Source organism: Triticum urartu, chromosome 4 (assembly GCF_003073215.2).
Source record: "Triticum urartu cultivar G1812 chromosome 4, Tu2.1, whole genome shotgun sequence".
Classification (NCBI taxonomy): domain Eukaryota; kingdom Viridiplantae; phylum Streptophyta; class Magnoliopsida; order Poales; family Poaceae; genus Triticum; species Triticum urartu.
The window spans coordinates 328,606,580-328,634,374 of NC_053025.1; the positions used below are offsets into that span (position 1 = coordinate 328,606,580).

At 46.7% G+C, this 27,795-nt stretch overlaps 1 long non-coding RNA gene across 1 annotated transcript; it reads left to right on the forward strand.

Annotated features, from left to right (window-relative positions):
- Window positions 1–23,779: 23,779 nt before the first annotated feature.
- On the forward strand, window positions 23,780–27,380 carry LOC125553827. Its single transcript, XR_007304223.1, has 2 exons — window positions 23,780–24,756; window positions 27,051–27,380. It is a non-coding gene; the product is annotated as an uncharacterized LOC125553827 (long non-coding RNA).
- Window positions 27,381–27,795: the final 415 nt, after the last annotated feature.

Below are 27,795 nucleotides of genomic sequence, written 5' to 3' on the forward strand. Positions count from 1 at the left end.
CAAATAATTGCTAGATGCTTTAACTCAAACAATATCACATATTCATGCCATGATCATGCATCATATTGTTGCATATACTTGTGTTTGATTTTCGACACCGTTCCTTCTCGATAGGTTCTGCTCTGGAGATCGATCTAGAGTACCTGTCAGAGGAGTAGTGCCCCCCTGTTGATCTACCAGGCAAGCAAACCCCCTCGTTCATTCTGATACAATCCCACTCTCTCGCTCCTGCTCCCTTTTACTGCATTAGGACAACAACGATTCAACTGCTACTTTATGATGCGGTAGTTGAACCCATCCCTCTGCATGACCTGTCATTGCCACAGTAAATAGTTGAAACCCACTAGCATGTGTAGGAGTTGCTTGAGCCATGTTGTGTTCTTGCCATGCCATGCCTACTATTTCTTAGAGTATGTCACGTCTGATTCATTGGGAATGCATTGGAGTACAGTGCTATGTTCTGATGTTGAGAGTTAAGCGTGTGAACACGATTTGATAAAGGTAGCGGTGAGAGGCCATGTAGGAGTACATGGTGGGTTGTCTCACTGGAACCATCCCTAAGAACTGAGTTCTGTGTATGTTGTCCAAGGACTAGCTACTACCACATATTGGGTTCCGGTAACTCGACCCCTCTCGACTTATTAGCCAACTTGATCTCTGTCCAGGAGTTGCAAATAGTTTCTGGTGTTTATAGGTAGTGCTATTTTTCTACCGAGTGGCACCCGGCAGGGTGGACTTGGGACAGACTAGGCACACTTGGCCCGGTGTACCGAGTGGCACCCGGATGGTGGGCTCGGGAACCCTGTACACATCGTTTGGGGCCGTGAGCGAAACCCCGGCCGGATCTCCTTGCGGATGGAACCCGAATAGGCGATAAACCTGGATTAGAGTCTTGTTTGGTTAGTCAGGTCGTGGCCGACACCCTCGCCAGGCTTCCGCTTGAAGGTCCCCGAGATACATGATGTGTATATGGTGATAAGTGGTGAGAGTGTGTGTGAAGAAGTACACCCCTGCAGGGTTATCATGATCTATTCGAATAGCCGTGTCCTCGGTTATGGACTTCTTGGATGCTTACGTGGTACATAGAAAACTTAAAGTGGATACTCTAAAATGCTCAAGACAAGTGTGAGTGCTACGGATGGCCTTCTCGTGGAGAGACGGGGATGAATCCATAGTAGTGTATTGATGTGGTGATTAGTGGACTCGTGTGCGCAGCCTCATCTCAAAGAAGTTTCTCGTTGTCGTAGAACAGGATAGCCACTGAGTCAAAGCTGGCTTGCTGCAACTAAACCCCACATTACGTTCTTGATACAAATGCATGTATGATAGGATCTGATGTAAGTCTTGCTGAGTACCTTGGTACTCACGTTTGCTTTATTTATGTTTTGCAGATGAGACATCTGTCTCACTAGTAGTACCGCCTGGACTTCGACGAGTAGCTTGTTACCTTAGCTACAATCTTGTACCCTTGGGAGGGACTTGTAGATAGTCAGGCTTCCCAGCCTTTTTCTTTTGTAGTTGTCTGTACTCAGACATGTAATTCTTTCGTTGCTTGTATGCTCTGAATGATGGGTCATGTGACTCCTGTTTGTATTTAATGTTATGTGGCTCTTCTGGGCCTTTATCTATATGAGTTTGCGTTATGTTGTGATGCCATGTTGGACAGCACATAATTGCATGTTATGCGTACGTGTGACGTGTATTGCTATGTGTGGGATCCGACAATCTAGTTGTTTATCCTTGGCAGCCTCTCTTATGGGGAAGTGTAGTCTAGTGCTTCCTTGAGCCATAGTAGTCCGCTACAGCCCGGTTCACCGGAGTCCTGCTAGCCCAGCACTACTGCTCAGGACACTTGACTGGCCGGCATGTGTTTCACTTCGTTCCTGTGTCTGTCCCTTCGGGGAAATGTCATGCGGTGACATCCGGAGTCCTGCCTAGCCTGCTACAGCCCGGGTTCCTAGAGTCCTGTTAGCCCAGTGCTACAGCCCGGATTCACACGCTGCTGACCGACATGCTCGATGTGAATCATGTATGCCTGTCCCCATAGGTTAGTGCCATTTTGGGTTCACGACTAGCCATGTCGGCCCGGGTTCTCTGTCATATGGATGCTAGCGACACAATCATATACATGAGCCAAAAGGCGCAAACGGTCCCGGGCCAGGGTAAGGCAACACCCGTGGGGATACCGTGCGTGAGGCCGCAAAGTGATATGAGGTGTTACCGGCTAGATCGATGTGACTTGGTATCGGGGTCTCGACAGCTTTGGTATCAGAGGCTGACTGCCCGTAGGATTGCCAAGCCAACCTGGTCGAAGTTGGGTCTAGAAATTCTTTAGCTATATAGGGGAATTGATTGTGGAAGGGAACGTAAGGCTCTTTTTACTCCTTATACCTCATGCCCTTCTGATCTGAGTCGTCCTATCTTTCCTACGGGGTTAAGGAACTAGGCATTCTCTTCCGTCTATCAGGATCACGTGTTACTACTCCGTTGTCCCTAAGGTTTGGTTGATCTGAGTCATATCCCAGTTTGAGTACCTCCGGTGTAGCCTGTTTAGCAATATCTCAGAACCTTGAGTGATGATGTTGAGTATGGTGCTACCCCGTCTTTTGCAGAATGTCTCATTTCGAGCATTTTACTGCCGTTATGCTATCGGAATTGTCCTAGGAGTTCAAGAGATAGTATTTTTCCTCTTACTATATTCTACATCCTTATGATGATGCTGAATCCATCCTTGTTTCCTTGGTTGGTTCTTTAGGATGTCGTGAGTTAACCGAAGTTCTGTTGCTCGTAGCTAGAACCATGAAGATGGTAGGGATGAGGATCCTCCCGACCAGCCTTCGTTGGCAAAGTTCATGTTAGAGATGGAGAAGAACAAGCGAGAGTCTAACCGCTTGTTAGCACGTATTGAGGAGAACACCTCCCATCAGCACAAAGAGTCAGCGTCCATCTATGATTTCATTGGTCTGAAACCACCTACCTTCCATCATTCCATTGAACCACTCGATGCATATGACTGGCTACGTAGTATCACACACAAGCTGCGCTCTGCGAACGTAGCTAAAAGTGACAAGGTCACCTACGCTGCTTATCATCTGGAAGGTCCTGCTAGTCTTTGGTGGCAGAACTATGAGGCTATGCTTCCAGCTGGCCAGATACCTACCTGGAAAGATTTTACTGAAGCCTTTCGTGAACATCACATTCCTCAAGCCCTCATTGATCGCAAGAGAGAAGAGTTCTGTAGTTTCACCCAGAGTAAGATGGTTGTTGATGCTTACAGTAGAGAGTTTGAGAACCTTGCCTGCTATGCTACAGAAGAGGTGTCCACGGACGCTAAGAAGCAGGCTAGGTTCCGGAAGGGTCTCAACCCCAATTTGCGTCGTGATCTCCACTTGCATCATTGCAATACATTCCAGGCTCTTGTGAACAAGGCCATTAATGCAGAGACAGCTCAACTCACTTGCGAGGAGTCTCGTAAGCACACCCGTGGTTTGGGTTCTTCTTCCGGTTCTACTTCGCAGAAGCGCCCGATTTGGGTTCCGAACTCCGCTCTTCCACCCGGTTATACACCAAGGCCATCTTGTGTGGCACCTCACCCAGTTCAGTTACATGCTCCACCCAGGCCTATTGATAGACCGCTTGTCAAAGCGGGTCCATGACCTACTTCAGGGACTTGTTTCACCTGCAGAGAGCCAGGACACTATGCACGTGACTGCTCTCAAACCAATTACGCTCCACCCTAGCCTGAGAAGTCTGTTGGCCGTGGTAAGCCATCACGCAAGATGATTAGTGTCAAGTCAGCTCCCACTAAATGTGGATGTGTGCACCACGTCTCAGCTAAAGATGCTCATGATGATCTGGATGTCGTTCTTGGTACACTCCTTGTCAACTGTCATCCAACTTCGGTTCTGTTCGATACCGGAGCATCTCACTCCTTCATCTATGAAGGCTATGCTCATTTGCACGACATGTCATTTTGTGATATGCCAACTCCACTTGAAATCCAAACTCCAGGGTCTAGATGGAAAACTACCAGAATAAGCCACGGTAATGAAATCCTTGTTGACAGACTTGTATTCCTTGCATCACTTATAGCCCTCGAGTCTACAGATATTAACATCATCTTGGGTATGGACTGGATGAAAGCTCATTATGCCAAGATTGATTGTTACACAAGGTCTGTTCATCTTACACACCCATCTGGCAAGATAGTCACCGTCTCCACTAGAGTTGCAAAGCGTCAGCTCTATTCTCTTAATGCCAACCCTCTTCCAGACCTTGAAGATATTCCGGTAGTCCACGACTTTCCGAATGTCTTTCCAGAGGAACTGCCAGGTATTCCACCTGACAGAGATGTAGAATTTGTCATAGATCTTATCCCAGGAACCGCTCCTATCTCTAGGAGACCTTACAAGATGGCACCCTTAGAACTAGCTGAGCTTAAGAAACAACTTGATGAATCCTTTCAAAAGGGTTTCATCCGTCCTAGTTCTTCTCCCTGGGCTTGCCCCGTCCTCTTCGTCAAGAAGAAGGATGGTACAGACCGGATGGTTGTAGGTTATCGTCCCGTTAATTTGGTCATCATAAAGAACAAGTATCTGCTCCCCAGGATCAACGACCTGTATGATCAGCTCGCTGGATCCTCAGTCTTTTCAAAGATAGATTTGAGGTTAGGCTACCACCAAATCAAGATCAGAAATGGGGACATTCCTAAGACAGCTTCTGTCACTCGTTATGGCCAGTACGAGTACACCGTCATGTCCTTTGGTCTACCCAATGCTCCAGCTACATTATCTCGCTTGATGAACTCGATCTTCATGGAGTACTTAGATAAGTTCGCCGTGGTTTACCTCGATGATATTCTTATTTACTCGAAGAATGAGGAAGATCACGCCGAACACCTTAGACTTGTGCTAGAAAAACTCAGAGAGCACCGCCTTTATGCCAAGTTGTCCAAGTGCGAATTTTGGTTGCCAGAAGTGACCTACCTAGGCCACGTGATCTCAGGTAAGGGCATTGCCGTCAATCCCGAGAGAGTTCAGGCCGTTCTTGATTGGACTCCGCCTGAAACAGTTAAGCAAGTTAGGAGTTTCCTTGGTCTAGCCAGTTATTGTCGCCGCTTCGTTGAGAACTTCTCCAAAGTGGCCAAACCTCTCACCGAACTTCTTAAGAAAGATAAAAAGTTTGAGTGGTCCCCACAGTGTGAGCACAGTTTTCAGGAACTGAAAAGATGCCTGACTTCTGCTCCCATACTTGTGCCACCGGATTTCACTAATGACTTTGTTATCTATTGTGATGCCTCATGACAGGGACTAGGTTGCATTCTTATGCAAGATCGCCATGTGATTGCCTATGCATCTCGACAGTTGCATCCACATGAGGAGAATTATCCTACACATGATCTAGAGCTTGCAGCCGTAGTCTATGCACTTAAGACCTGGCGACATTACCTTCTCCGTAAACTTTGCGAGATTTACACCGATCACCAGAGCCTCAAGTATATCTTCACCCAGCCAGATTTGAACCGTAGGCAAAGACGTTGGTTGGAGTTGATCTCAGATTACGACTTAGGGATTACCTACACCCCGGGCAAGGGAAATGTCATGGCTGATGCACTAGGTCGTAAGTCCTATTGTAACAATCTCATGTTGCAGCAGGGCCAACCACTTCTTCATGAGGAATTCTGTAAGCTTAACCTTCACATTGCTCCTCATGGATTCCTTTCTACCTTGGTGGCGAAACCTACTCTTGTGGATCATATCATAGAAGCCCAGAAGCATGATACGGGGATTACCCGGATCAAGAGAAACATTGCTAAGGGCATTGCTGGTAGTTTCTCTATAGATGATCGAGGTGTTGTTTTCTTCGGGAATTGCCTGGTCGTCCCCAAGAAGCAGCATCTTCAGCAGTTAATCCTTAAGGAGGCTCATGAATCTCCTCTCACAATTCATCCCGGTAGTACTAAGATGTATCAGGACCTACGCCAAAGGTTCTGGTGGACTAGGACGAAGAGAAAAATTGCTCAGTTTATTGCTAACTGTGACGTTTGTCGTCGCGTTAAGGCAGAACATCAAAGGCCTGCTGGCACCCTTCAACCTTTAGCTATTCCTGAGTGGAAATGGGATAAAGTTGGTATGGACTTCATCACCGGCTTTCCCAGGACCAAGAGAGGGAATAATGCTATGTTCGTAGTCATTGATCGTCTTTCCAAAGTGGCTCACTTCCTTCCTGTTCGAGAGAGTATCACTGCTAGTCAGCTTGCTGACTTATATATTTCTCAAATAGTGTCACTTCATGGTGTCCCACTAGAGATCAATTCAGACCGTGGTAGTCTCTTCACTTCTCATTTCTGGGAGAGTTTCCAAACTGCCATGGGCACCCATCTTTCCTTTAGTACCGCTTTCCACCCTCAATCAAGTGGTCAGGTGGAAAGGGTCAACCAAATTCTCGAGGACATGCTTAGAGCTTGTGTTATCTCATTCGGTATGGATTGGGAGAAGTGTCTTCCCTTCGCCGAGTTTGCTTATAACAACAGCTACCAATCCAGCCTCAAGGAAGCTCCTTTTGAGGTTCTGTATGGACGAAGATGTCGAACACCTTTGAACTGGTCAAAAACCGGTGAAAGACAATTCTTTGGACCGGATATGATCCAGAAGGCGGAAGAGCAAGTTCACATCATTCGTGAGAATTTTAAGACAGCCCAATCTCGTCAAAAGAGGCAGTATGACCATAGTCATAAGGAAGTGGCTTATGAAATTGGCGACAAAGCTTACCTTCGGGTTAATCCTTTGAAGGGTACCCATCGATTCAGTATCAAGGGCAAGTTGGCTCCTCGTTACATTGGTCCCTTTCTCATTCTCGCTAAACAAGGAGAGGTTGCCTACCAGTTGGAACTACCCCCACATCTTTCTCGAGTTCATGATGTCTTCCACGTCTCTCAACTCAGGCGTTGCTTCTCGGATCCCATCCGCGGAGTGGACCACGAAACGCTTGATCTCCAAGATAACCTCACCTATCGAGAGTACCATGTTCGCATTCTTAATCAAGCAGAGCGTGACACTCGACGTCATAACATCAAGTTTCTCAAGGTCCAGTGGTCTCATCATTCCGAGAGAGAAGCTACCTGGGAGCGTGAAGATCGTCTTTGACTTGAGTACCCCGCTTTCTTTCCGCCAACTCCTGAATCTCGGGACGAGATTTTTCCTAGTGGGGGTGAGTTATCACATCCCTAGTTCTGGTATGACCTAGGCTAGCCTTCATGTTTGCATCATGTTTAAATTCCATTTAACTTTGAAATGGGGATTTGTGAAACCCTCAGAAATCATTTCTGAAAATGACCCAAGTAAAAATTGCTCCAAAAGGGTCCAAGAAAATGCTCATGTTGCTCTCTGAAAATATTGGACAGAGATAAAAATCAAACCAATATTTTAAAGAGCTCATAAGTAATTATTTTGGGCATTTGGAATTAATCCAGTATTTATTTGCGTTGGATAAATATTTTTATATATACAAAATATTGTCCAATAATTCTGAATTTTGGTGAGGGGCTTTGGATTAATTCCTTAGGTCCCTACAAAATTTGACAGAATTAAATAAAATGATTTAGTATTTTTACTAAATCAGAAACAAATGTCAGAAAATGGAAAACAAAACAAAATGCAAAAATGCTTACGTGGGCCACCTGCGGCCTGGCACTGTGCCGGCCCAACTGTGCTAGCCCAGCCCACTGGACACCGCACCGTCCTGCACCTCGCGCCAGTAGGCGAGGCGTGTGCCCGGCGCGCGGACGCGCTCCGCGCGCCATGGCACCTGCCTGCCTGTCCTCCTCCTCGTCGCCTGGATGCCCCGCGCGATGCCACGCGCCGCCCCGCACCTCTCTCCCTCTCTCCAGTGGCCTCCCCTCCTCTCTCTCGCCCTCCTCCGCGAACGCCCGAGCGCTGCCGTCGCCGCCGCACGCCGTAGCCGCAGCCACCGTGCTCCCCTCGCCTTGCTGCTGTGTCTAGAAGCTCCGCCACCTCGTCCGCATCCTCTCTGCCAAGCCATGCGAGCAGACGCAACCTGCAGCGGCTCCCCCGACCTCTTCTTCAACCTCGCTCCGCCGGAGATCCCCTTCGCCGCCCGCTCGCTCTGACGCTTCCCCGAGCCAAACGAGCCACACATCTGACTCCCTGTGAGCTCCGCCATCTTCTTCCCTGCTCCCCGCGCTCGTACGCTTCCTCTAGCCACCTCCTCTACCAGAGCCGAGCCGCTCCGCCGCACGGGCTCACCACCGGCGAAGCCCCGGTGACCAAATGGCCCGGCGCGTGCGTCCGTTGCACTCGCGACGACACGTGGAGCAACGCTAGCGCAACAGTCAGCTTGTTTGCAAGCCGCAGCACTAACCCCGCACCCACCCGAGCTCGAGCCGCCGCCGCGAGCTCTGCTCAGGCGAGCTCCACCGTTCCCGCGGCCTCCCCTGAGCGCGGCTGCATGCGCCCGTGCACAGGCTACCCGCCGGTGGCCTCCGTGTGCCAAACCATGGCCTCCAGCTCATTCCGGCGAACTTCCGCCGTGGCTCGAGATCGTCGCTGGCGAAAATTTGGTGGCTGACGTGGCGCGTGATTAGCTGCTAACCCTGCCGCTTAATCCACCCCCCTAAGCCACTGACTATGGGCCCTAGTGCTCGGTCAAACCCTGGTCAGCTGGGTTTGACTCGGGTTTAGCCCCGGTGTCACTGACATGTGCCCCCCACACGTCAGGTTTGACCTGGTCAGCCCTGCTGACACCTCTGTGATGTCATGCTGACGCAATAATGATTTTATCTGGGTTTTAAATAATTCAGAGAATTCCAAAAATTGATATAAACTTCAAAAATTCATAGAAATTCAACCGTAGCTCGAATTGAAATAATTCATACATGAAAAATGATCAGAAAAATTCAATCTATCCATCTGTACCATTTTCATGCATGACAAACCAACCTATACATGTTGTAGATATATGAAAACACACTTATGGCATATTTAAGAGCTTAATTTGGAGTTGTATTTGAACCCTTGGCTCAAATGGACTTCAACCAAATAATTGCTAGATGCTTTAACTCAAAAAATATCACATATTCATGCCATGATCATGCATCATATTGTTGCATATACTTGTGTTTGATTTTCAACACCATTCCTTCTTGATAGGTTCTGCTCCGGAGATCGATCCAGAGTACCTGTCAGAGGAGCAGTGCCCCCCTGTTGATCTACCAGGAAAGCAAACCCCCTTGTTCATTCTGATACAATCCCACTCTCTCACTCCTGGTCCCTTTTACTGCATTAGGACAACAATGATTCAACTACTACTTTATGCTGCGGTAGTTGAATCCATCCCTCTGCATGACCTGTCATTGCCACAGTAAATAGTTGAAAGCCACTAGCATGTGTAGAAGTTGCTTGAGCCATGTTGTGTTCTTGCCATGCCATGCCTGCTATTGCTTAGAGTATGTCAGGTCTCATTCATTGGGAATGCATTGGAGTACAGTGCTATGTTCTGATGTTGAGAGTTAAGCGTCTGAACACGATTTGGTAAAGGTAGCGGTGAGAGGCCATGTAGGAGTACATGGTGGGTTGTCTCACTGGAACCGTCCCTAAGAACTGAGTTCTGTGTATGTTGTCCAAGGACTAGCAACTACCACATATTGGGTTCCGGTAACTCGACCCCTCTCGACTTATTAGCCAACTTGATCTTTGTCCAGGAGTTGCAAATAGTTTCTAGTGTTTATAGGTAGTGCTATTTTTCTACCGAGTGGCACCCGGCAGGGTGGACTTGGGACAGACTAGGCACACGTGGCCCGGTGTACCGAGTGGCACCCGGATGGTGGGCTCGGGAACCCTGTACACATCGTTTGGGGCCGTGAGCAAAACCATGGTCGGATCTCCTTGCGGATGGAACCCGAATAGGCGATAAACCTGGATTAGAGTCTTGTTTGGTTAGTCAGGTCATGGCCGACACTCTCGCTAGGCTTCTGCTTGAAGGTTGCCGAGATACATGATGTGTATATGGTGATAAGTGGTGAGAGCGTGTGTGAAGAAGTACACCCCTGCAGGGTTATCATGATCTATTCGAATAGCCGTGTCCTCGGTTATGGACTTCTTGGATGATTACGTGGTACATAGAAAACTTAAAGTGGATACTCTAAAATGCTCAAGACAAGTGTGAGTGCTACGGATGGCCTTCTCGTGGAGAGACGGGGATGAATCCATAGTAGTGTATTGATGTGGTGATTAGTGGACTCATGTGCGCTGCCTCATCTCAAAGAAGTTTCTCGTTGTCGTAGAACAGGATAGCCACTGAGTCAAAGCTGGCTTGCTGCAACTAAACCCCACATTACCTTCTTGATACAAATGCATGTATGATAGGATCTGATGTAAGTCTTGCTGAGTACCTTGGTACTCACGTTTGCTTTATTTATGTTTTGTAGATGAGACATCTGTCTCACTAGTAGTACCGCTTGGACTTCGACGAGTAGCTTGTTACCTCAGCTACGATCTTGTACCCTTGGGAGGGACTTGTAGATAGTTAGGCTTCCCAGCCTTTTTCTTTTGTAGTTGTCTGTACTCAGACATGTAATGCTTCCGTTGCTTGTATGCTCTGGATGATGGGTCATGTGACCCCTGTTTGTATTTAATGTTATGTGGCTCTTCTGGGCCTTTATCTATATGAGTTTGCGTTATGTTGTGATGCCATGTTGTACAACACATACTTGCATGTGATGCGTACGTGTGACGTGTATTGCTATGTGTGGGATCCGACAATCTAGTTGTTTATCCTTGGCATCCTCTCTTATGGGGAAATGTAGTCTAGTGCTTCCTTGAGCCATAGTATTCCGCTATAGCCCGGTTCACCAGAGTCCTGCTAGCCCAGCACTACTGCTCGGGACACTTGACTGGCCGGCATGTGTTTCACTTTGTTCTTGTGTCTGTCCCTTCGGGGAAATGTCATGCGGTGACATCCGGAGTCCAGCCTAGCCTGCTACAGCCCGGGTTCCCGGAGTCCTGTTAGCCCAGTGCTACAACCTGGATTCACACGCTACTGACCAACATGCTCGATGTGAATCATGTATGCCTGTCCCCATAGGTTAGTGCCGTTTTGGGTTCACGACTAGCCATGTCGGCCCGGGATATCTGTCATATGGATGCTAGCGACACAATCATATACGTGAGCCAAAAGGCGCAAACGGTCCCGGGCCAGGGTAAGGCAACACCCGTGGGGATACCGTGCGTGAGGCCGCAAAGTGATATGAGGTGTTACCGGCTAGATCGATGTGACTTGGTATCGGGGTCCCGACAGCTACACACCTGGTTGTCCTCCTGGTAGAGGAGGAAGATGACAAGGGGCGCTGGGGGCTGGGCCGGCCACTTGGGCCGCCAGGTGGGCTGCACAGGTGAGTTGGCCCAGGTTAGTCTCCCTCCCTCTCTCTTTTATTTCTGTTTTCTATTTTTTGCTATTTGTTTTGATTTAGTAATAATACTAAACCATTTCATAAAATCCTAGAAACAATTATGGGTGCTTTCTAAATTATTCCAGTGACCCTTAACAATTTCCAACATTTTTGGAGCATCTGAAATATATATAGCATTTAAATAGCTCTAATTCAAATATGTTTGAATTAATTCAGAGTCCAAATATGTCCTGCAAAAATGTGAACCATTTTTGGTAGATGCTTCCACCTTGATCCAGAAATGATGAACATTTTTAAAGGGCATTTTGAAATCGTTGAAAAATATTTTGGTTGAACCTATTTGAATTCCTTTTGAAAGTTAAACATGATGCAAACAAGATGCAAACACCAGGCAGCACCATAAGCTAGGGATGTCACAATAATAGGCGATAAAACTGGACGAGAGACTTGTGTGGTTAGTCAGGTCGTGGCCGACTCCCTCGCCAGTCTTCCACTTGAAGGTTGCCGAGGTACACGATGTGTACATGGCGGTAAGTGGCGAGAGCGTGTGTGAAGAAGTACACCCCTGCAGGGTTATCATTATCTATTCGAATAGTTTGATTCCTCGGATATGGAAACTTGGGCCCCTTGCATAGTTCATAGAAAAGCGAAAGTGCATACTCAAAAATGCGCAAGAAAAGCGTGAGTTCTATGGATGGCGTTCTCGTACGGAGACGGGAGCGGATCCATAGTGGAGTATTGATATGGTGAATATGTGGACTCGAGTGCGCCACCTCAAAGGGTTACTTGCAGTCGTAATTCAGGATAGCCATCGAGTCAAAGCTGGCTTACTTCAGTCAAACTCCACCACCCCTTTGTTGATACTGATGCATATGTAGTTAGTTCTAATGTAATTCTTGCTGGGTACATTTGTACTCAGGTTTGCTATTTTATGTTTTTGCAGAGAGACTTCAGTCTCGCTAGTAGTTCCGTGTGGACTTCAACGTTTAGCTTGCTACCTCAGCTACGATCTTTTGCCTTCGGCATCATCTGGTAGATAGTCAGGCTTCTCAACCTTTTTCATTTGTAGAAGTCTGTACTCAGACATGTTAAGCTTCCGCATGTGCTTTGACTTGTATGCTCTGAATGTTGGGTCATAAGACCCATGTTTGTATTATCTGGCTCTTCGGAGCCTAATGAATAAATACTTTGAGTCGTAGAGTCTTGTTGTGATGCCATGTTGTATTGCACGTATTGAGCATATCGTGTGTATGATTGAAATGCTTGGTATGTGTGGGATCCGACAACCTAGTTGTTCATCCTTCGTAGCATCTCTTATAGGGAAATGTAGTCTTGTGCTTCCATGAGCCATAGTAGTCCGCTACAGCCCGGTTCACCAGAGTCCTGCTAGCCCAGCACTACTGCTCCGGAACAATTGACTGGCCAGCATGTGATTCACTTCATTCCTGTGTCTGTCCCTTCGGGGAAATGTCACGCGGTGACATCCGGAGTCCTACCTAGCCTGCTACAGCCTGGTTTACCGGAGTCCTGTTAGCCCGGTGCTACATCCCGGATTCGCATGCTGCTGACCGACATGCTCGATGTTGAATCATGTATGCATGTCCCCGTAACTTAGTGCCACTTTGGATTCACGACTAGTCATGTCGGCCCAGGTTCTGTCATATGGATGCTAGCGACACTATCATATACATGAGCCAAAAGGCCCAAACGGTCCCGGGCCATGGTAAGGCGACACCCGTGGGAATACCGTGCGTGAGGCCGCAAAGTGATATGAGGTGTTACCGGCTAGATCGATGTGACTTCGAATCAGGGTCCTGACAGCTTTGGTATCAGAGCCTGACTGCCTGTATGATTACCAAGCCAAGCTGCTCGTAGTCGTGTCTAGAACTGCTTTAGTTATATAAGGGAATTGATTGTGGATGGAAACGTAAGGCTCTTTTTACTCCTTATCCTCATGACCTTCTGATCCGAGTCATCTTATCTTTTCTATGGGTTTAAGAACTACGCTTATCTTCTATCTCTCAGGATGACGTGTTACTAAATCGTAGTTGCCTAGGATTGTTGGATTCAAGCCCAGTTCAGTTCCTACTACTTCCGTGTGTTGTTAGTTGATCTCGGAACATTGATATTGTGATGTTGAGTGGTTATGGCACCAATTTGTAGGATGACTCAAATCTTTTTGAGCATTTACAGCCGTTATGCTGTCCAAGTCATCCCAGGTTTCTAAATAGTCTGATGCATTTGCAAATCCCTTCTTTTCGTTCCTGGTGTCCCTTTGGGCCAGTTCAACCACACTAATCGGTGAGTGGAGGTACTTTATTGCCTCGACATATATGTTGGAGCCATTATTATGACCCTAGGCATCTTAGAGAACCACCCACAATCTAGCCATGCTTTATATTCCCAATGTAATGATTCTGGCCACCATTCTCGAGAGCATCCCGCGATGCTACTTAGTAGTAGGTATTCTACTCTTGGGTTCTTGACCCAAGATTCACTCTACTTACCTCGTGTTGAAAGTGTTGCTCGTACCTTTAGGATATTAGTAACCTTTGCAATAGCCCTCGAGGTCTGTGGTATTTCCTTCTTCCAAATACCATGAACTTCTTATGGAAGAAGTTCTTTTGAACCAAAAGATCACAACCGTGCTCTTGATGAGTTCTCCATTACACATTGTGAATCTGCTAGTTCTACCTTTCCGCATGGGTTATCCGAAAGAAATGTTGAGCTTCGCTCAACATACTAATCTGTGCATCCACAACTCAGAAAATCGTATGTTCCTTGAGTTGTCCCTCCTTAGTTGTTTCTGACCTTCGTCTATCAATTGATAGTCGAGGGTATATCATTGCATTCATTCATCAAAGTCTATTATTCTTATGGTCCATCAAGCCATTCTATTCCAGAATGACTAGGAGAAACAAACTCCAGTACCTCATCCATATCCAGGATTGGGTCAAAGTAGTTGTATTCTGCGGATCAAATACCAATCCAGCTTTTGATTCTGTGCTACCCTGAAGTATTACCATCTTTATGTCAAGAATGTCTTGATAATTGCACCACCTCTTATGAATTCTTGATGCAGTGATACTTCTCACCATCATCATTCATTCCTCGGTCCTCGTGTTGTTGTAACCGGAATGCCGACAAGTGAATTGTGATGTGTGAAATCAATACTCCGAGCAACTCGTTGCTTGGTAGTAAATGGACAATATTCTCATTCTTAGTGTGATGGTTATTGAACTACCATTCTAAGATTGATCTTGCTACCTAGTCTTCGATCAATGAGTTAGGATTGTGTCAATCCCTCGCTCCCTTGATCATATCATCTTGCCCTGAAAAGCAAGATTGATCTTGAGCTTAGTAACATATCGGTGGTTCGTGATTTTCCGAATATCTTCTCGGAAGTATTACCTGGTTGTCACCTGACCTCTATGTTGAGTTCGTGATGAAGTTGATTTTTATATAAACCACTATTTCTCCAAGAATCTGTGTTGGATACCCTGAAATAGTTGGTTAAGCTAAATGACAACTTGGAGAGCTGGAATATGATAGCTTGTCCGACTTGGTTCATCCCAAAGGGATATCCATGTGTTTGAATAGTTGTTGAAGAAAGATGATATCTTCATTAATTGGTCCTCATGATCAGTTGCTGGTTCTATCACCTTGTCAAAACTTTGACTTGAGTATGGGCTATCGTCAAGTCAAATCAGAACAAACGATGTTTGTAATGTTGCCTTACTCCTGGTTGATCCCTCGAGCATACACCATTACATCTTTTGGTCTGACCAATGCTATCACCATGTTCACATGATGTGGAAGTCTAGTGATATGGAAATTCCAATGAGTTGTTGTTGAGCCCATCAGCAGCATTTTGTCTCCCCCATGATTCATGTTGAACATCAACCTAGTATTGGAAACTTTGTAAGCAATGCCTTCGTGTTCCGTTCATGAAGCTTATGCTTGGATGGAAGAAGTGACTTCCTCAAATTCATGTGCATTTGGTGCAAGTTGCCGTCGTGTGTTCGAGAAAGATTGTTTTTGTTTCCTCTAGTACCATCCCAAGTCAGTTATGCATGGGCAAATGTATTCTGTGGTTTGGTAGATTAATTACCTCCACTCCATATGTATTCCCTAGCACACCAAGCCACTAATTGACTTGTTCAAGGAAAAGAAGTCTATGCTCGGGATCTAATCCATGGACTTGCGTAAAGACTTCGAAATCCATGATGATGGTTCCCGACCAGAACTCGATAGTGTTTTATTATAAGACTACTATGTGGTCATTCTTGTCTTGGACAACATGCTCACATGTGTGTAGTAGAACCAGCTCATGTTTTGGAGCTTGCTATCATAGTTCATCTCGCGAGAGTCTTGCAACATCATCTCATCGTCTTTTGTTGCAAACTTTCATTTTTCTCTCTAAACTTGATAAGTCTGGAATATTCTGACACCAACCAGATATGAATCTCATGCAGATATGATGGTTGGAACTCTTTCTAGGATCTATGATGTAGGTCCCGACAAGGTTGATGTTCTGGCCGACATACCTAGCCGGAAGATCTGTCATTGTAGTATCTTTGACCATCTTTCCATGAGGATTTTGTGTGACTTATTCTAGAAGTTGTTCCTTAGGGATCCTTATGCTCTCAGTTTCCTCGATGATTCTATAACCACTCAAATGTTGGAAACACTCTTGACTGTTGAGTTTTTCCCCAGTTACCAAGATCATTCCCAGCATTTGCATTTTATTCCCAGCTGCCTTCTCAGCAGTTGCTGTCTAGGATCATCTTCAAAAGTGGTCCTACCATGGGTCCCATCCATTTCTGACGATAAGCAAAACCATCCATCGCGTTGTCTTCAACAAGGTAGTCCACATCATCCATTCGAATCCGGATATGCCATTCCTTTGAACTCCACCAAACGATCGATTGTGATTTCCTTAGGCTGGTATAAAGAGTTTCAATGATCTGTGTATCAAATGTAATTCTTTTTGCCACTTCAAAGATAATTCTACGAGTCACCTTCTCTAGGGTGTCCCGTTATGGAATCATGGCAATTTATCTTCTCGCTACTTTAAAACCCTTCACTCTTACCTAAGCGTGGAATTGTTGCCTACCAATCTAAACCTTCATCATCTGCCTCTTTCCATCGCTCTATGTGTTTTTGTCTCAACTCTAGAGACGTTTCTACGTCTCATTCTATGAGTTGATCTTGTGATTATTAAGATGATCCATCCCTATAGAGTTATCTCGCTCTTTTGTCCTTGTGTTGGGTGAGGATCTCGCAAGCAAAGATGTCCAAGATCAATATGAAGCAATGAATCAATGTCTTCGAGATGGCAATTGGATCATGAAGATCGTGTTAGCTTCGTGTCCCCTCTGTCTTCTTACCTCACGTCTCGAATCTCAGGACGAGATTCTTGTTAGTGGGGGTGAGTTGTCACAGCCCTAGAATTTGATTGAAAATAGTTGCACAAGCATCCATGCATCATGTCTAAATTTCTTTGAAAGTTGAAATGGGGACTGGTAAACCCTAGCAGCAAATGAAATTCAACTAGGTTCAACTTAAATCTTTTCAATGAACCCAAAATGCCCTTTAGAAATGTTCATCATTTTTGAATTGGTTTAGCACCTCTAACAAAAATGGTGCACATTTTTCTAGCTCAATTTGGATTTTTGAATGAACTCATTAAGTATTTGAATTTGGGCATTTAATTGCTATAAATAATTAAAATGCCCAAATAATTCTGGAAGTGGTTGAGGGCTGTTGGAAATATTTCCAAATGTGCCCACAAGTCATTTCAGGAATTTTGGAAATGAATTAGTATTTTTATTAATTCAAAACAGAGGAATAAAATAGAAAACAGGAACCAAAACACAAAAAAGGGCAGAACCTCAAATGTAGCTTACCTAGCGCCCAGTTGGCCTAGCACTGTTGGAGGCCCAGCCCACCTGGCGACTTGACAGTCGTCCTCAACCTCTACCAGTAGGCAAAGGCGAAGGCGGGCACGGCGCGCGCTGAGGCCGCCACCTCCTCCCTGCCTGCCTCACACCCCCGTGGCCGTCTCACGACGCCCAGGAGACGTGGACGAAGCCCCGCACCGATCCCCTCCTCCTCTGGTTCCCTCTCCCTCGCTGTTCCCCAACTCACCAAACCGCGCGCCGCCACCGATGAGCTCCACCACGGCCACAGCCACTCCCTCACTCCCTCTCCGCTTCCCCGAGCTCCGCCACGACCCCGTGGATCAACACACCCGACGCACGCGACCAGAAGAGGCCCCAGTCGACCGGAGCGTCGTCGTCTTCACCTCTGATGCCCGGAGATCGACTCCGTCAATTCGCCTTGTCCAGAGCGTCCCTGAGGCCGCTAACCTACCTGACACATCGCCGTGAGCTCCTCTTTCTCCTCCCCCTAACCACGTTGCTCTACTCGTCCCCTAGCTAGCGCTACTGCTGTGGCCGAGCTTCCCCTGCCGCCGGCCATGTTGACGCCGTCACTGTAGCCGCTTGAGCTCGATTCGGAGCGCGTCGCCGCGCTCGGGAAGCCACCAGGAGCCTAACGCACATGCTAAATCGCCCTTCCGCGCACCACAGCGCCAACCCCGCACTCAATCGAACTCCGGCGCCGCCGCGAGCTCTGTCCACCCTGTGACCTCCCACCTGTTCCATTAGATGCGCGCGAGCGCCAGCCACCCTCAGCACCCATCCGTGCACCGAATGGACGCCGGAGCCGCGATTCCGGCCTGCCTCCGTCGTCGCATGTGGTCGTCGCCGGCCGTGCTCCGGCGAGTGCCGACGTGGCCGTCATTAGACGCTAACCCCGCCACCTAAGCAACCCTAATAGCCACTGGCAGCGGGCCCTACTATAGGGTCAAACCCAGTCAGCATTGGGTTTGACCGGGTTTAGCCCCTGTGTCACTGATGTGCGGGCCCGTCTTTGTTAATCTTTAGTTAGATTTAGATTAGTGCTAATTAACCCTGACAGTTAGTTTAGACACTGACCAGTGGGCCCAGGCCCTAATTAACCTAGATTAGTACTAACGTAACACTAACTACTTTGTTAGTTAGTTGTTACACTGACATGTGGGTCCCAACCGTCAGGTTTGACCTTGGCTGGCGCCTTGGACCTACTGACGTCACCCCGATGTCATGCTGACGCAGTAAATCATTTTCTGGATTTAAAATAATTAAAAAATTCCAGAAAATGTCTAAAACTTCTAAAAATCATAGCAATTAATCTATTACTCAGAATTAAATAATTTATATATGAAAAATTATCAGAAAAATTTAAGGAATCCATCTGTATCATTTTCATGCATGTTTGAACAATGTTTGTCCTCTGTTTTGGACAAAACAAATAAAGGGCATTTAAATAAGCCTATATGGAGTTGGAATTTTAATCATGTATTCAAACCAACTTCATTTAAATAATAACAAGATGCATTGGCTCAAATCACAGCATATTGCCATGTCATGATCATGCATCATATTGTCGCATATGCATTGATTGTGTTTCTTTATCTGTTGCCAGTATTTGTCCCCTCTCGATAGACGTGTACCAACAACGAGAACGATGACACCAATGAATTGTGTTCCTCTTCAGAAGTGTCAGGCAAGCAAAACCACCTTGTTCATTCCGATACAATCCCACTCTCTCGCTCCTGCTCTCTTTTACTGCATTAGGACAACAACAATTCAACTGTTATATGCTGCGATTGTTGAACCCATTTCCTCTGCATCACCTGTCATTGCCATAGTAAATAGATGAAACCCACTAGCATGAGTAGGAATTGTTTGAGCCCTGATGTGCCTACTCATTCATGCTTGTTGTCGTGCCTGCTTCTGCTTAGAGTTGAGTTAGGCCTGATTCATCAGGAATGAATTGGAACATGGTGAACATGTCCTACCATTGAGAGCTAAGTGTGTGAACATGATTTGGTAAAGGTAGCGGTGAGAGGCCATGTAGGAGTACATGGTGGGTTGTCTCATTGCAGCCGTTCTCAGGAACTGAGTTCTGTGTTTGTGATCCATGAACAGTTACTACCACACATTGGGTTCCGGTAACTCGCCCCTCTCGGCTTATTAATCAACTCGATCTCTGTCCAGGAGTTGCAACTAGTTTCTGGTGTTTGTAGGTTGTGTTAGTAGTCTACCAAGTGGCACCTGGTACAGGTGGGTTTGGGATAGACTAGGCACAGTGGCACGGTGTACCAAGTGGCACCCGGATGGTGGGCTTGGGAACCATGCACACATCATTTGGGGCCGTGAGCGACACCCCGGCCCGATCTCCTTGCGGATGGAACCCGAATAGGTGATAAACCTGGACGAGCGACTTGTGTGGTTAGTCAGGTCGTGGCCAACTCCCTCGCCAGGCTTCCGCTTGAAGGTTGCCGAGGTACACGACATGTACATGGCGGTAAGTGGCGAGAGCGTGTGTGAAGAAGTACACCCCTGCAAGGTTATCATTATCTATTCGAATAGCCGGATTCCTAGGATATGGAAACTTGGACACCTTGCATAGTTCATAGACAAGTGAAAGTGGATACTCTAAAATGCGCAAGATAAGCATGATTGCTATGGATGGCGTTCTCGTAGGGAGACGGGAGCGGATCCATAGTGGAGTATTGATATGGTGAATATGTGGACTCGTGTGCGCCACCTCAAAGGGTTACTTGCAGTCGTAGTTCAGGATAGCCACCGAGTCAAAGCTGGCTTTCTGCAGTCAAACTCCACCACCCCTTTGTTGATATCGATGCATATGTAGTTAGTTCTGATGTATGTCTTGCTGGGTACATTTGTACTCACGTTTGCTATTTTATGTTTTTGCAGAGAGACTTCAGTCTCGCTAGTAGTTCCGTGTGGACTTCGACGTTTAGCTTGATACCTCAGCTACGATCTTGTGCCCTCGGCAGGATCTGGTAGATAGTCAGGCTTCTCAGCCTTTTTCATTTGTACAAGTCTATACTCAGACATGTTAAGCTTCCGCATGTGCTTTGACTTGTATGCTCTGAATGTTGGGTCATAAGACCCATGTTTCTTTTATCAGGCTCTTCGGAGCCTAATGAATAAATACTCTGAGTCATAGAGTCTTGTTGTGATGGCATGTTGTATTGCACATATTGAGCATATTGTGTGTATGATTGAAATGCTTGGTATGTGTGGGATCCGACAACCTAGTTGTCCATCCTTGGTATCCTCTCTTATGGGGAAATGTAGTCTTATGCTTCCATGAGCCATAGTAGTCCGCTAGAGCCCGGTTCACCGGAGTCCTGCTAGCCCAGGACTACTGCTCCGGAAAAATTGACTGGCCGGCATGTGATTCACTTTGTTCCTGTGGATGTCCCTTCGGGGAAATGTCACACGGTGACATCATCCGGAGTACTGCCTAGCCTGCTACAGCCCGGTTCACTGGAGTCCTGTTAGCCCAGTGCTACAGCCCGGATTCGCACGCTGCTGACCGACATGCTCGATGTTGATTCATGTATGCCTGTCCCCGTAAGTTAGTGCCACTTTGGGTTCACGACTAGTCATGTCAACCCGGGTTCTCTGTCATATGGATGCTAGCGACACGATCATATACGTGAGCCAAAAGGCGCAAACGGTCCCGGGCCATGGTAAGGCGGCACCCGTGGGAATACCGTGCGTGAGGCCGCAAAGTGATATGAGGTGTTACCGGCTAGATCGATGTGACTTGGAATCGGGGTCCTAACAAAACAACCACCATACCTATCTATCATGGTATTTCCATACTTATTTCAAGATATAGTGGCATGCAACTTCCACTATTACTATTCATCACATTATTTGAGTTTCATTTTCATTTTTGCTTTGCATGATCATATAGAGGTGACATATTCGTAGCAAAGTCACCATTCACAGTTTACATGTTACGCTATATCATTGCACATCCTGGTACACTACTAGAGGCATTAATTTGTAGTCATATATTATCTATATTACCGAAATAGTTGATCCCTACTACAGCAATTTTCTTGACATGCAGCCATCCCACATCAGCATAGTTGACATGTCAGTAGTTCAATTTCATCACCCCGTAATAGCCAAATAACATGGTACTCCATTTCACCCTGTACATAAAGCCATGCAAGGCCATCTATCTAGCCCTATCTCCTAGAAAAAGACCAAATTCCTTGCAGAGCGGTGGTAGGGCTGGACCAAAAGCTCGTAGCTCACGAGCTTAATGAGCGCTCGATAGTTCGGCTTGTTAAGCTCGTAGCTCGCTTCTTAATGAACAGAGCCAATCATTGATTTTAGCTCGTTAAGCTTAACGAGCTTAACGAGCGAGCTAACGAGTTTCACGAGTAGCTCGTTAAGCTCGTTAGTAACAACACAACGCATATTTTCATCTTACGTGACAAATTTTTTTTGTAGCACCTCAGCCCATCTATTTAATCTAATCGACATATGAGGCAACAAACTACTTCATTTTTTTTGTCATCATATTTCATCTTGAAAACCATACCTCCACATTCATCATGTACATCATAACACATTATAGTCTGTTAACGAGCGCCCGCGAGCGCTCACGAGCTTAACGAGCTTCAAACGAGCCGAGACGAGCAGAGTTTTCTGCTCGTTAATCTTAACGAGATTAACGAGCCGAGCCTTAACGAGCACGAGCTTAACGAGTACGAGCTTAACGAGCCGAGCTGCTCGTTAGTCCACCCCTAAGCGGTGGTCTCTTCAACTTCACCATCAAATCACTATTCAGATCATTAGTTATTCCCTGACTGGTCCATGTCTTTTACAATACCCCAATCGTCAATCATCTGGATCCTCCGCTCATTTCTCTTCCTCTTACCAATCTCCATTTTCCTGTCGCATTGGCTACCTAAACCTTGATTTTTTTTCTTCCATTGCCGGAACTGCACGGTGTCACACCCAACATGGATTTACTTAGGAGCAAGGAGCCACAACGGTGGTAGATAAGGTAGCTAACTCGTTGGGAATTGTTGCCGCTGTTAACTGCCTCGATAAGTTGCATTACCGTCTAATATTGTTGACTAATCAGCACCCTCATGACGTGACTATATAGCACAACCGTTCCCAGTGGCAGGTAGTGTGCAAGCGCTAGTGTAGAACTATAGATCAACAGTTGCCCTCCACCAATGCAACCGTATCATGTATTGTCCACTGTGTTGGGCTCGGGTAGCATGTGAGTGCTTCTGTAGATGAATAGTTATAGTGGCAGCAAAGGCAACGAGAAGGTACTCCATTTTTATGCTTGTATGTCCTCTTACTTTGGTTATTTGTGGCGCCTCCTAACCTCTACTTAGCACATTTTTCTGATTTAATTTCAATTCTTGGAACCCTTTGTTCTATAGTTGTTATGTAAATTTTTGGGAGGAGAATTAACTACCATTCCTGGTGATGTCGATTACCATTAGTGGCAAATGAATTTTTTTCGTCGAAGATTTGTGTTGGTGTCTTTTTCAATCAGGCTCTGCTCGTTGATACGTCTCCAACGTATATGTCGGTTGAAAACGACACCTACGGGGTCACTGGGATCCCTTCTACGGTTGGCGGGCACGGGGTTGTGCAAAGAGCGGGTCTGGCTGTAACGCCCCAAGGCCGGCGCTCCAGATGCCTTCCATGGCTTCCGAGATTCGTCATGTGATTTTTTTGGTTCGTTGCATTCATCTTACCATCATGTGCATTGCATCATGTCATCTTGCACCCTCTTTTTAAAACTCAACTAAATAAACCGTATGGACCTTCGATCCATTTAAATCGAGGGAATTCACATGGTGAAATTCTCTTCAAAACATACCAAAGTCTCCTAATTTTATTAGGGAGCTATATTAAATATTCCATTTATTTCGAATTAACCACAACCCACTTGCATTTTAAAGTTCCTTCCGTGTGCCCATATCATAATCCATGCTCTTTCCTCTTCTGAATCCATTTCAAGTTCTGGCACTTGGCTATATGGCAAAGTAGTTGCATGCCTGTTCTATTTCAAGTTTGTTCCCCAAGCTTTGCCAACAATTCTCTCTCCATTTATTGAGGCTCCTCCAAAAGTCTCAACATTTTTGGACACTTCTCCTTTCTTCTTTGTTCATTTTTTTCTTCTTGTGACATTTTTACTAATTCGGAAAATGTTCAACTTTTCCATATAAATCCTAAATAATGCCAAGACCACCTCCTCCAATTTGCAGGTATTTTGGAGGTGTTTTGGTTGGGCTAAGGATTTATTCGAGTTTGAGTTATTTTCAAACTTGTATAAAATTTGCAGCATCTAAAAATTGCCAAGACATTTTTTTTAAAATAGTGGATAAATCCAGGAGCACAAGCGTATGTTTATATCCGTCTTATTCCTTTTCAAACTTGCTGGCTTTTTCCTTTTTCTGAACCTGGGTATTCCAAATTTTCAGAAAAGAAAGAAAAGGAGATAGGGGCTCACAGAAGTGCCTTTGGTCTCTCTATTCTAGCACAGCAGGCCACGAGGCCCAGCAGAAGCTGGCCCACCTAATCCCTAGGCCATCTCCACCTAAGGCCCATCAGTGCCCGATCCCCTCTAACCTAGCGAGCCTCCAGCTCGATCTCCCTCTTCCTCCCGCAGCGCCGCACTCGCACCCAGCGCCCGCTGCCTCCCGCTCGATCTTGAGCGCCCCAGCACCAACGAGCACCGCCGCCTTGCGCCGCCCCTCTCGCCTCCCGCCTCCTTCATCTCATGCGTGCCGCCGCCACCCATCCATGGCCGCTGCGCAGCCACGACGCCCGAGCATCCCTGCAGCCTCGCCTCCGGCCGCGCGGTCCCAACCGAAGCCGCCGCTGCCGTTCAGGTCGACCCGACCTCTGCCTCCGCACACGCTGGCCATCCTCCTGCCGCTCCTGCTACCCGACTCTGCTCCGCACGCACGGCACCCTGCATCCGTGGCTTCGCCTCCTCTGCTCGTTGCCTGCATGCCCGACGCCGCGCCTCCTCCTGGCGCCGGCCCCGTCGCCAAGTCCCGTCGCCGGAGCTCGCCTTCGTCCGGACACCGGCCAGCTCAGGCCCATTGTCGTGCGCCGCTTGATCCGCCCTCCCGCGACTCGGATACACAGCTGCCGCTCATCCTTGGCGCCATGGCCCGTGCCTCTTTTGGACAACCCGTTGCTGACATGCACAACTTCTGTCGTGCCCTGTTGTGCGTGCTCTCTGCTGCCTGGCACCGTTGACGTCAAGACCGTGGTTGCCAAGTTCCTCTTCCAGAGTCATCAAAATGCATGAGGATCTCGATGTACGACTACACAATGACACGCCAAGTTCCCCTCCGACCGTGTACAGCTGCTCATGCTGAAGACTGTGTGTACCACTACTGTTGCCAGGTACCTCTCAGATCCGACAACTACCCCGATGACATGTGTACCACTACTCCCAGAGACCTTGGATCCACCAAGTTCCACTACGATATGTACCACTACCATCGTCGAAGACCCGTGTAACACAAGCGTCAAGTTCCTCTATCGATGACTCGAATGGCTACAAAACGTTTACCACTACCGTCGACCCGCAAAGACCCCGTGGACGTCAAGTTTCGTGTAGTGACCCCAAACATCTATAGACATGAACGACTACTTCCTCTTCGACCCGCGTGTACGACTACTTCCTTTACAAACCGCTCCGAGAATGCATCCTTGGAAGGTATAACCGTCGGAACGACGGCTGTGGACGAATGCTTGTGATGTGTCGTATGATATGCCCGTGTTTGCACCGTGTCCGTTTTGTTCCTTGCATGATCGCCGTAAGCCTTGCCACCGACATGTGGGACACCCGGTATCCGGGATCACTCCTTGTCACTCTTGCATGTTTCACACACCCACCCTTGTTCCTTTGCACCAGCATCTCAATTGAGTTGCCAGATCACCTGAATGTTGCCGTGGTAACAGTTACGTTTCACCGCCGTGGCACCCCTTTTCATAAAACTTGCATATGTCATCCACATCATGATAGCAACACTTAAAATGGTTAGAATTGTTGTTTGCATTATATTGCTAAATGCATATGGGGATTTACCGGAATTGTTGCTTGTTATTTCTGGCCTCATTTAAACTTGCCTAAATAGTTAATTTATTTATTCTTCACCTCTTGCGATGTTTACCAATATTTAATATTGTTGAGTACCTAAACAAGAGAGAACTAAATAATCGAATGTGGTGTTTTGTCAATATGCATCCCGTTGCATATTGAGCTCCACTTAACTTGTAGTATTGTTTGTGCACTTTGCCATGCCATGCCTCATTAAATCGTACATGCATCATACTTGGTTGCGCATCATGCCATGTCTATGTGATGGTTATTTACTATGTTGCTTGCTTCTTTCTGGATTGCTTCTCTCGTTAGGTTCGGTTTCATTCCGGAGTTGTGAGGACTCGTTCGACTATGTTGGGTCGTCTACTTCTTGGACTCGTTCTTTTTCTTTGCAAGATCTCAGGCAAGATGACCATACCCTCGATATCACTTCTATATTTGCTTGCTAGTTGTTCGCTCTATCGTCTTGTCGCGCTACGTACCACTTGTTTATCATGCCTCCCATATTGCCATGTCAAGCCTCTAACCCACCTTCCTAGCAAACCGTTGTTTGGCTAAGTTACCACTTTTGCTCAGCCCTCTTATAGTGTTGCTAGTTGCAGGTGAAGTTGAGATTTGTTCCATGTTGGAACATGGATATGTTGGGATATCACAATATCTCTTATTTAATTAATGCATCTATATACTTTATAAAGGGTGGAAATCTCGTCCTTATGCCTAGTGTTTTGTTCCACTCTTGCTGCCCTAGTTTCCGTCATACCGATGTTATCTTCCTTGATTTTGCGTTCCTTACACGGTTGGGTGTTACGGGAACCCCTTAACAGTTCGCTTTGAATAAAACTCCTCCAGCAAGGCCCAACCTTGGTTTTACTTCTGCCTAACAACCTATACCTTTCCCTTGGGAGTAATTAACCCGAGGGTCATCTTTATTTTAAACACCCCCCCCCGCGCCAGTGCTTCTCTAAGTGTTGGTCCGAACCGGGCAACCTGCGGGGCCACCTCGGGGCAACTTGAGGGCTGGTTTTACTCATAGCTTGACCTATCTGGTGTGCCCTGAGAACGAGATACGTGTGACTCCTATCGGGATTGTTGGCACATCGGGCGGCTTTGCTGATCTTGTTTTACCATTGTCGAAATGTCTTGTAACCGGAATTCCGAGACTGATCGGGTCTTACCGGGAGAAGGCATATCCTTCGTTGATCGTGAGAGCTTGTGATCGGCTAAGTTGGGACACCACTGCAGGTTTTAAACTTTTGAGAGTCGTGCCCGCAGTTATGTGGCAGATAGGAATTTGTTAATGTCTGGTTGTAGAGAACTTGACACTTGACTTAATTAAAATGCATCAACCGCGTGTGTAGCCGTGATGGTCTCTTTTCGGCGGAGTCCGAAAAGTGAACACGGTTCTTGTGTTATGCTTGAACGTAAGTAGTTTCAGGATCACTTCTTGATTACTTCTAGTTCACTACCATTGCGTTCCTTCTCTTCTCGCTCTTATTTGCGTATGTTAGCCACCATATATGCTTAGTGCTTGCTGCAGCTCCACCTCATTACCTTACCCTACCCATAACATTAAATAGTATTGATCTCGCAGGTGTGAGATTGCTGAGTCCTCGTGACTCCCAGTTACTTCAAAACATTTGGAGGTGCCGATGATACCAGTGCAGGTGACGCAACTGAGCTCAACTGGGAGCTCGATGAAGATCTTGATCGTTGTTTTGTGACTTTTCCGGATGATCAGTAGTGGGGACCAGTTGGGACGATCGGAGATCTAGCATTTGGGGTTGTCTTCTTTTATTTTGGTTTCGTAGTCGGACCTTGATTGCACTCTCGATGACGTATGTTTAACTTGTTAGTTGTGTGAAGTAGCCATTATAAGCCAAATCTTTATCCCTTTATTATTCAGTACATGGGATTGTGTGAAGATTACCCCTATTGTGACAAAACTACCATCCGGCTATGCCTCTAAGTCATGCCCCGACATGTGGGAGATATAGCCGCATTGTGGGTGTTACACTGGGGGTCAGCACAAGGATCGTTTACCCAGGTTCTGGCCACAGAGACGCGTAAAACCCTAGTCCTGCTTTGATGTATATTTGAGTGTTCTTGAGTTCTTGAACTAGCTACGGTGTCTCCCTGGTTCCAAAGATCTGAATCCCCCTCCAATACGCCTCGGGTCTCCTTTTATAGACAAAGGGGGTCGCCACAGTGGCACACAGGAGGTGGAAAGGTGCATCACGACTGAGTCTATCTTCTGGCACCGTCGGACAAACGCATTTAATGCGCTGCCGACGTGCCCCTCTTTCTTTAATGGGGACGGCGAATGTCGGTGTCAAAAC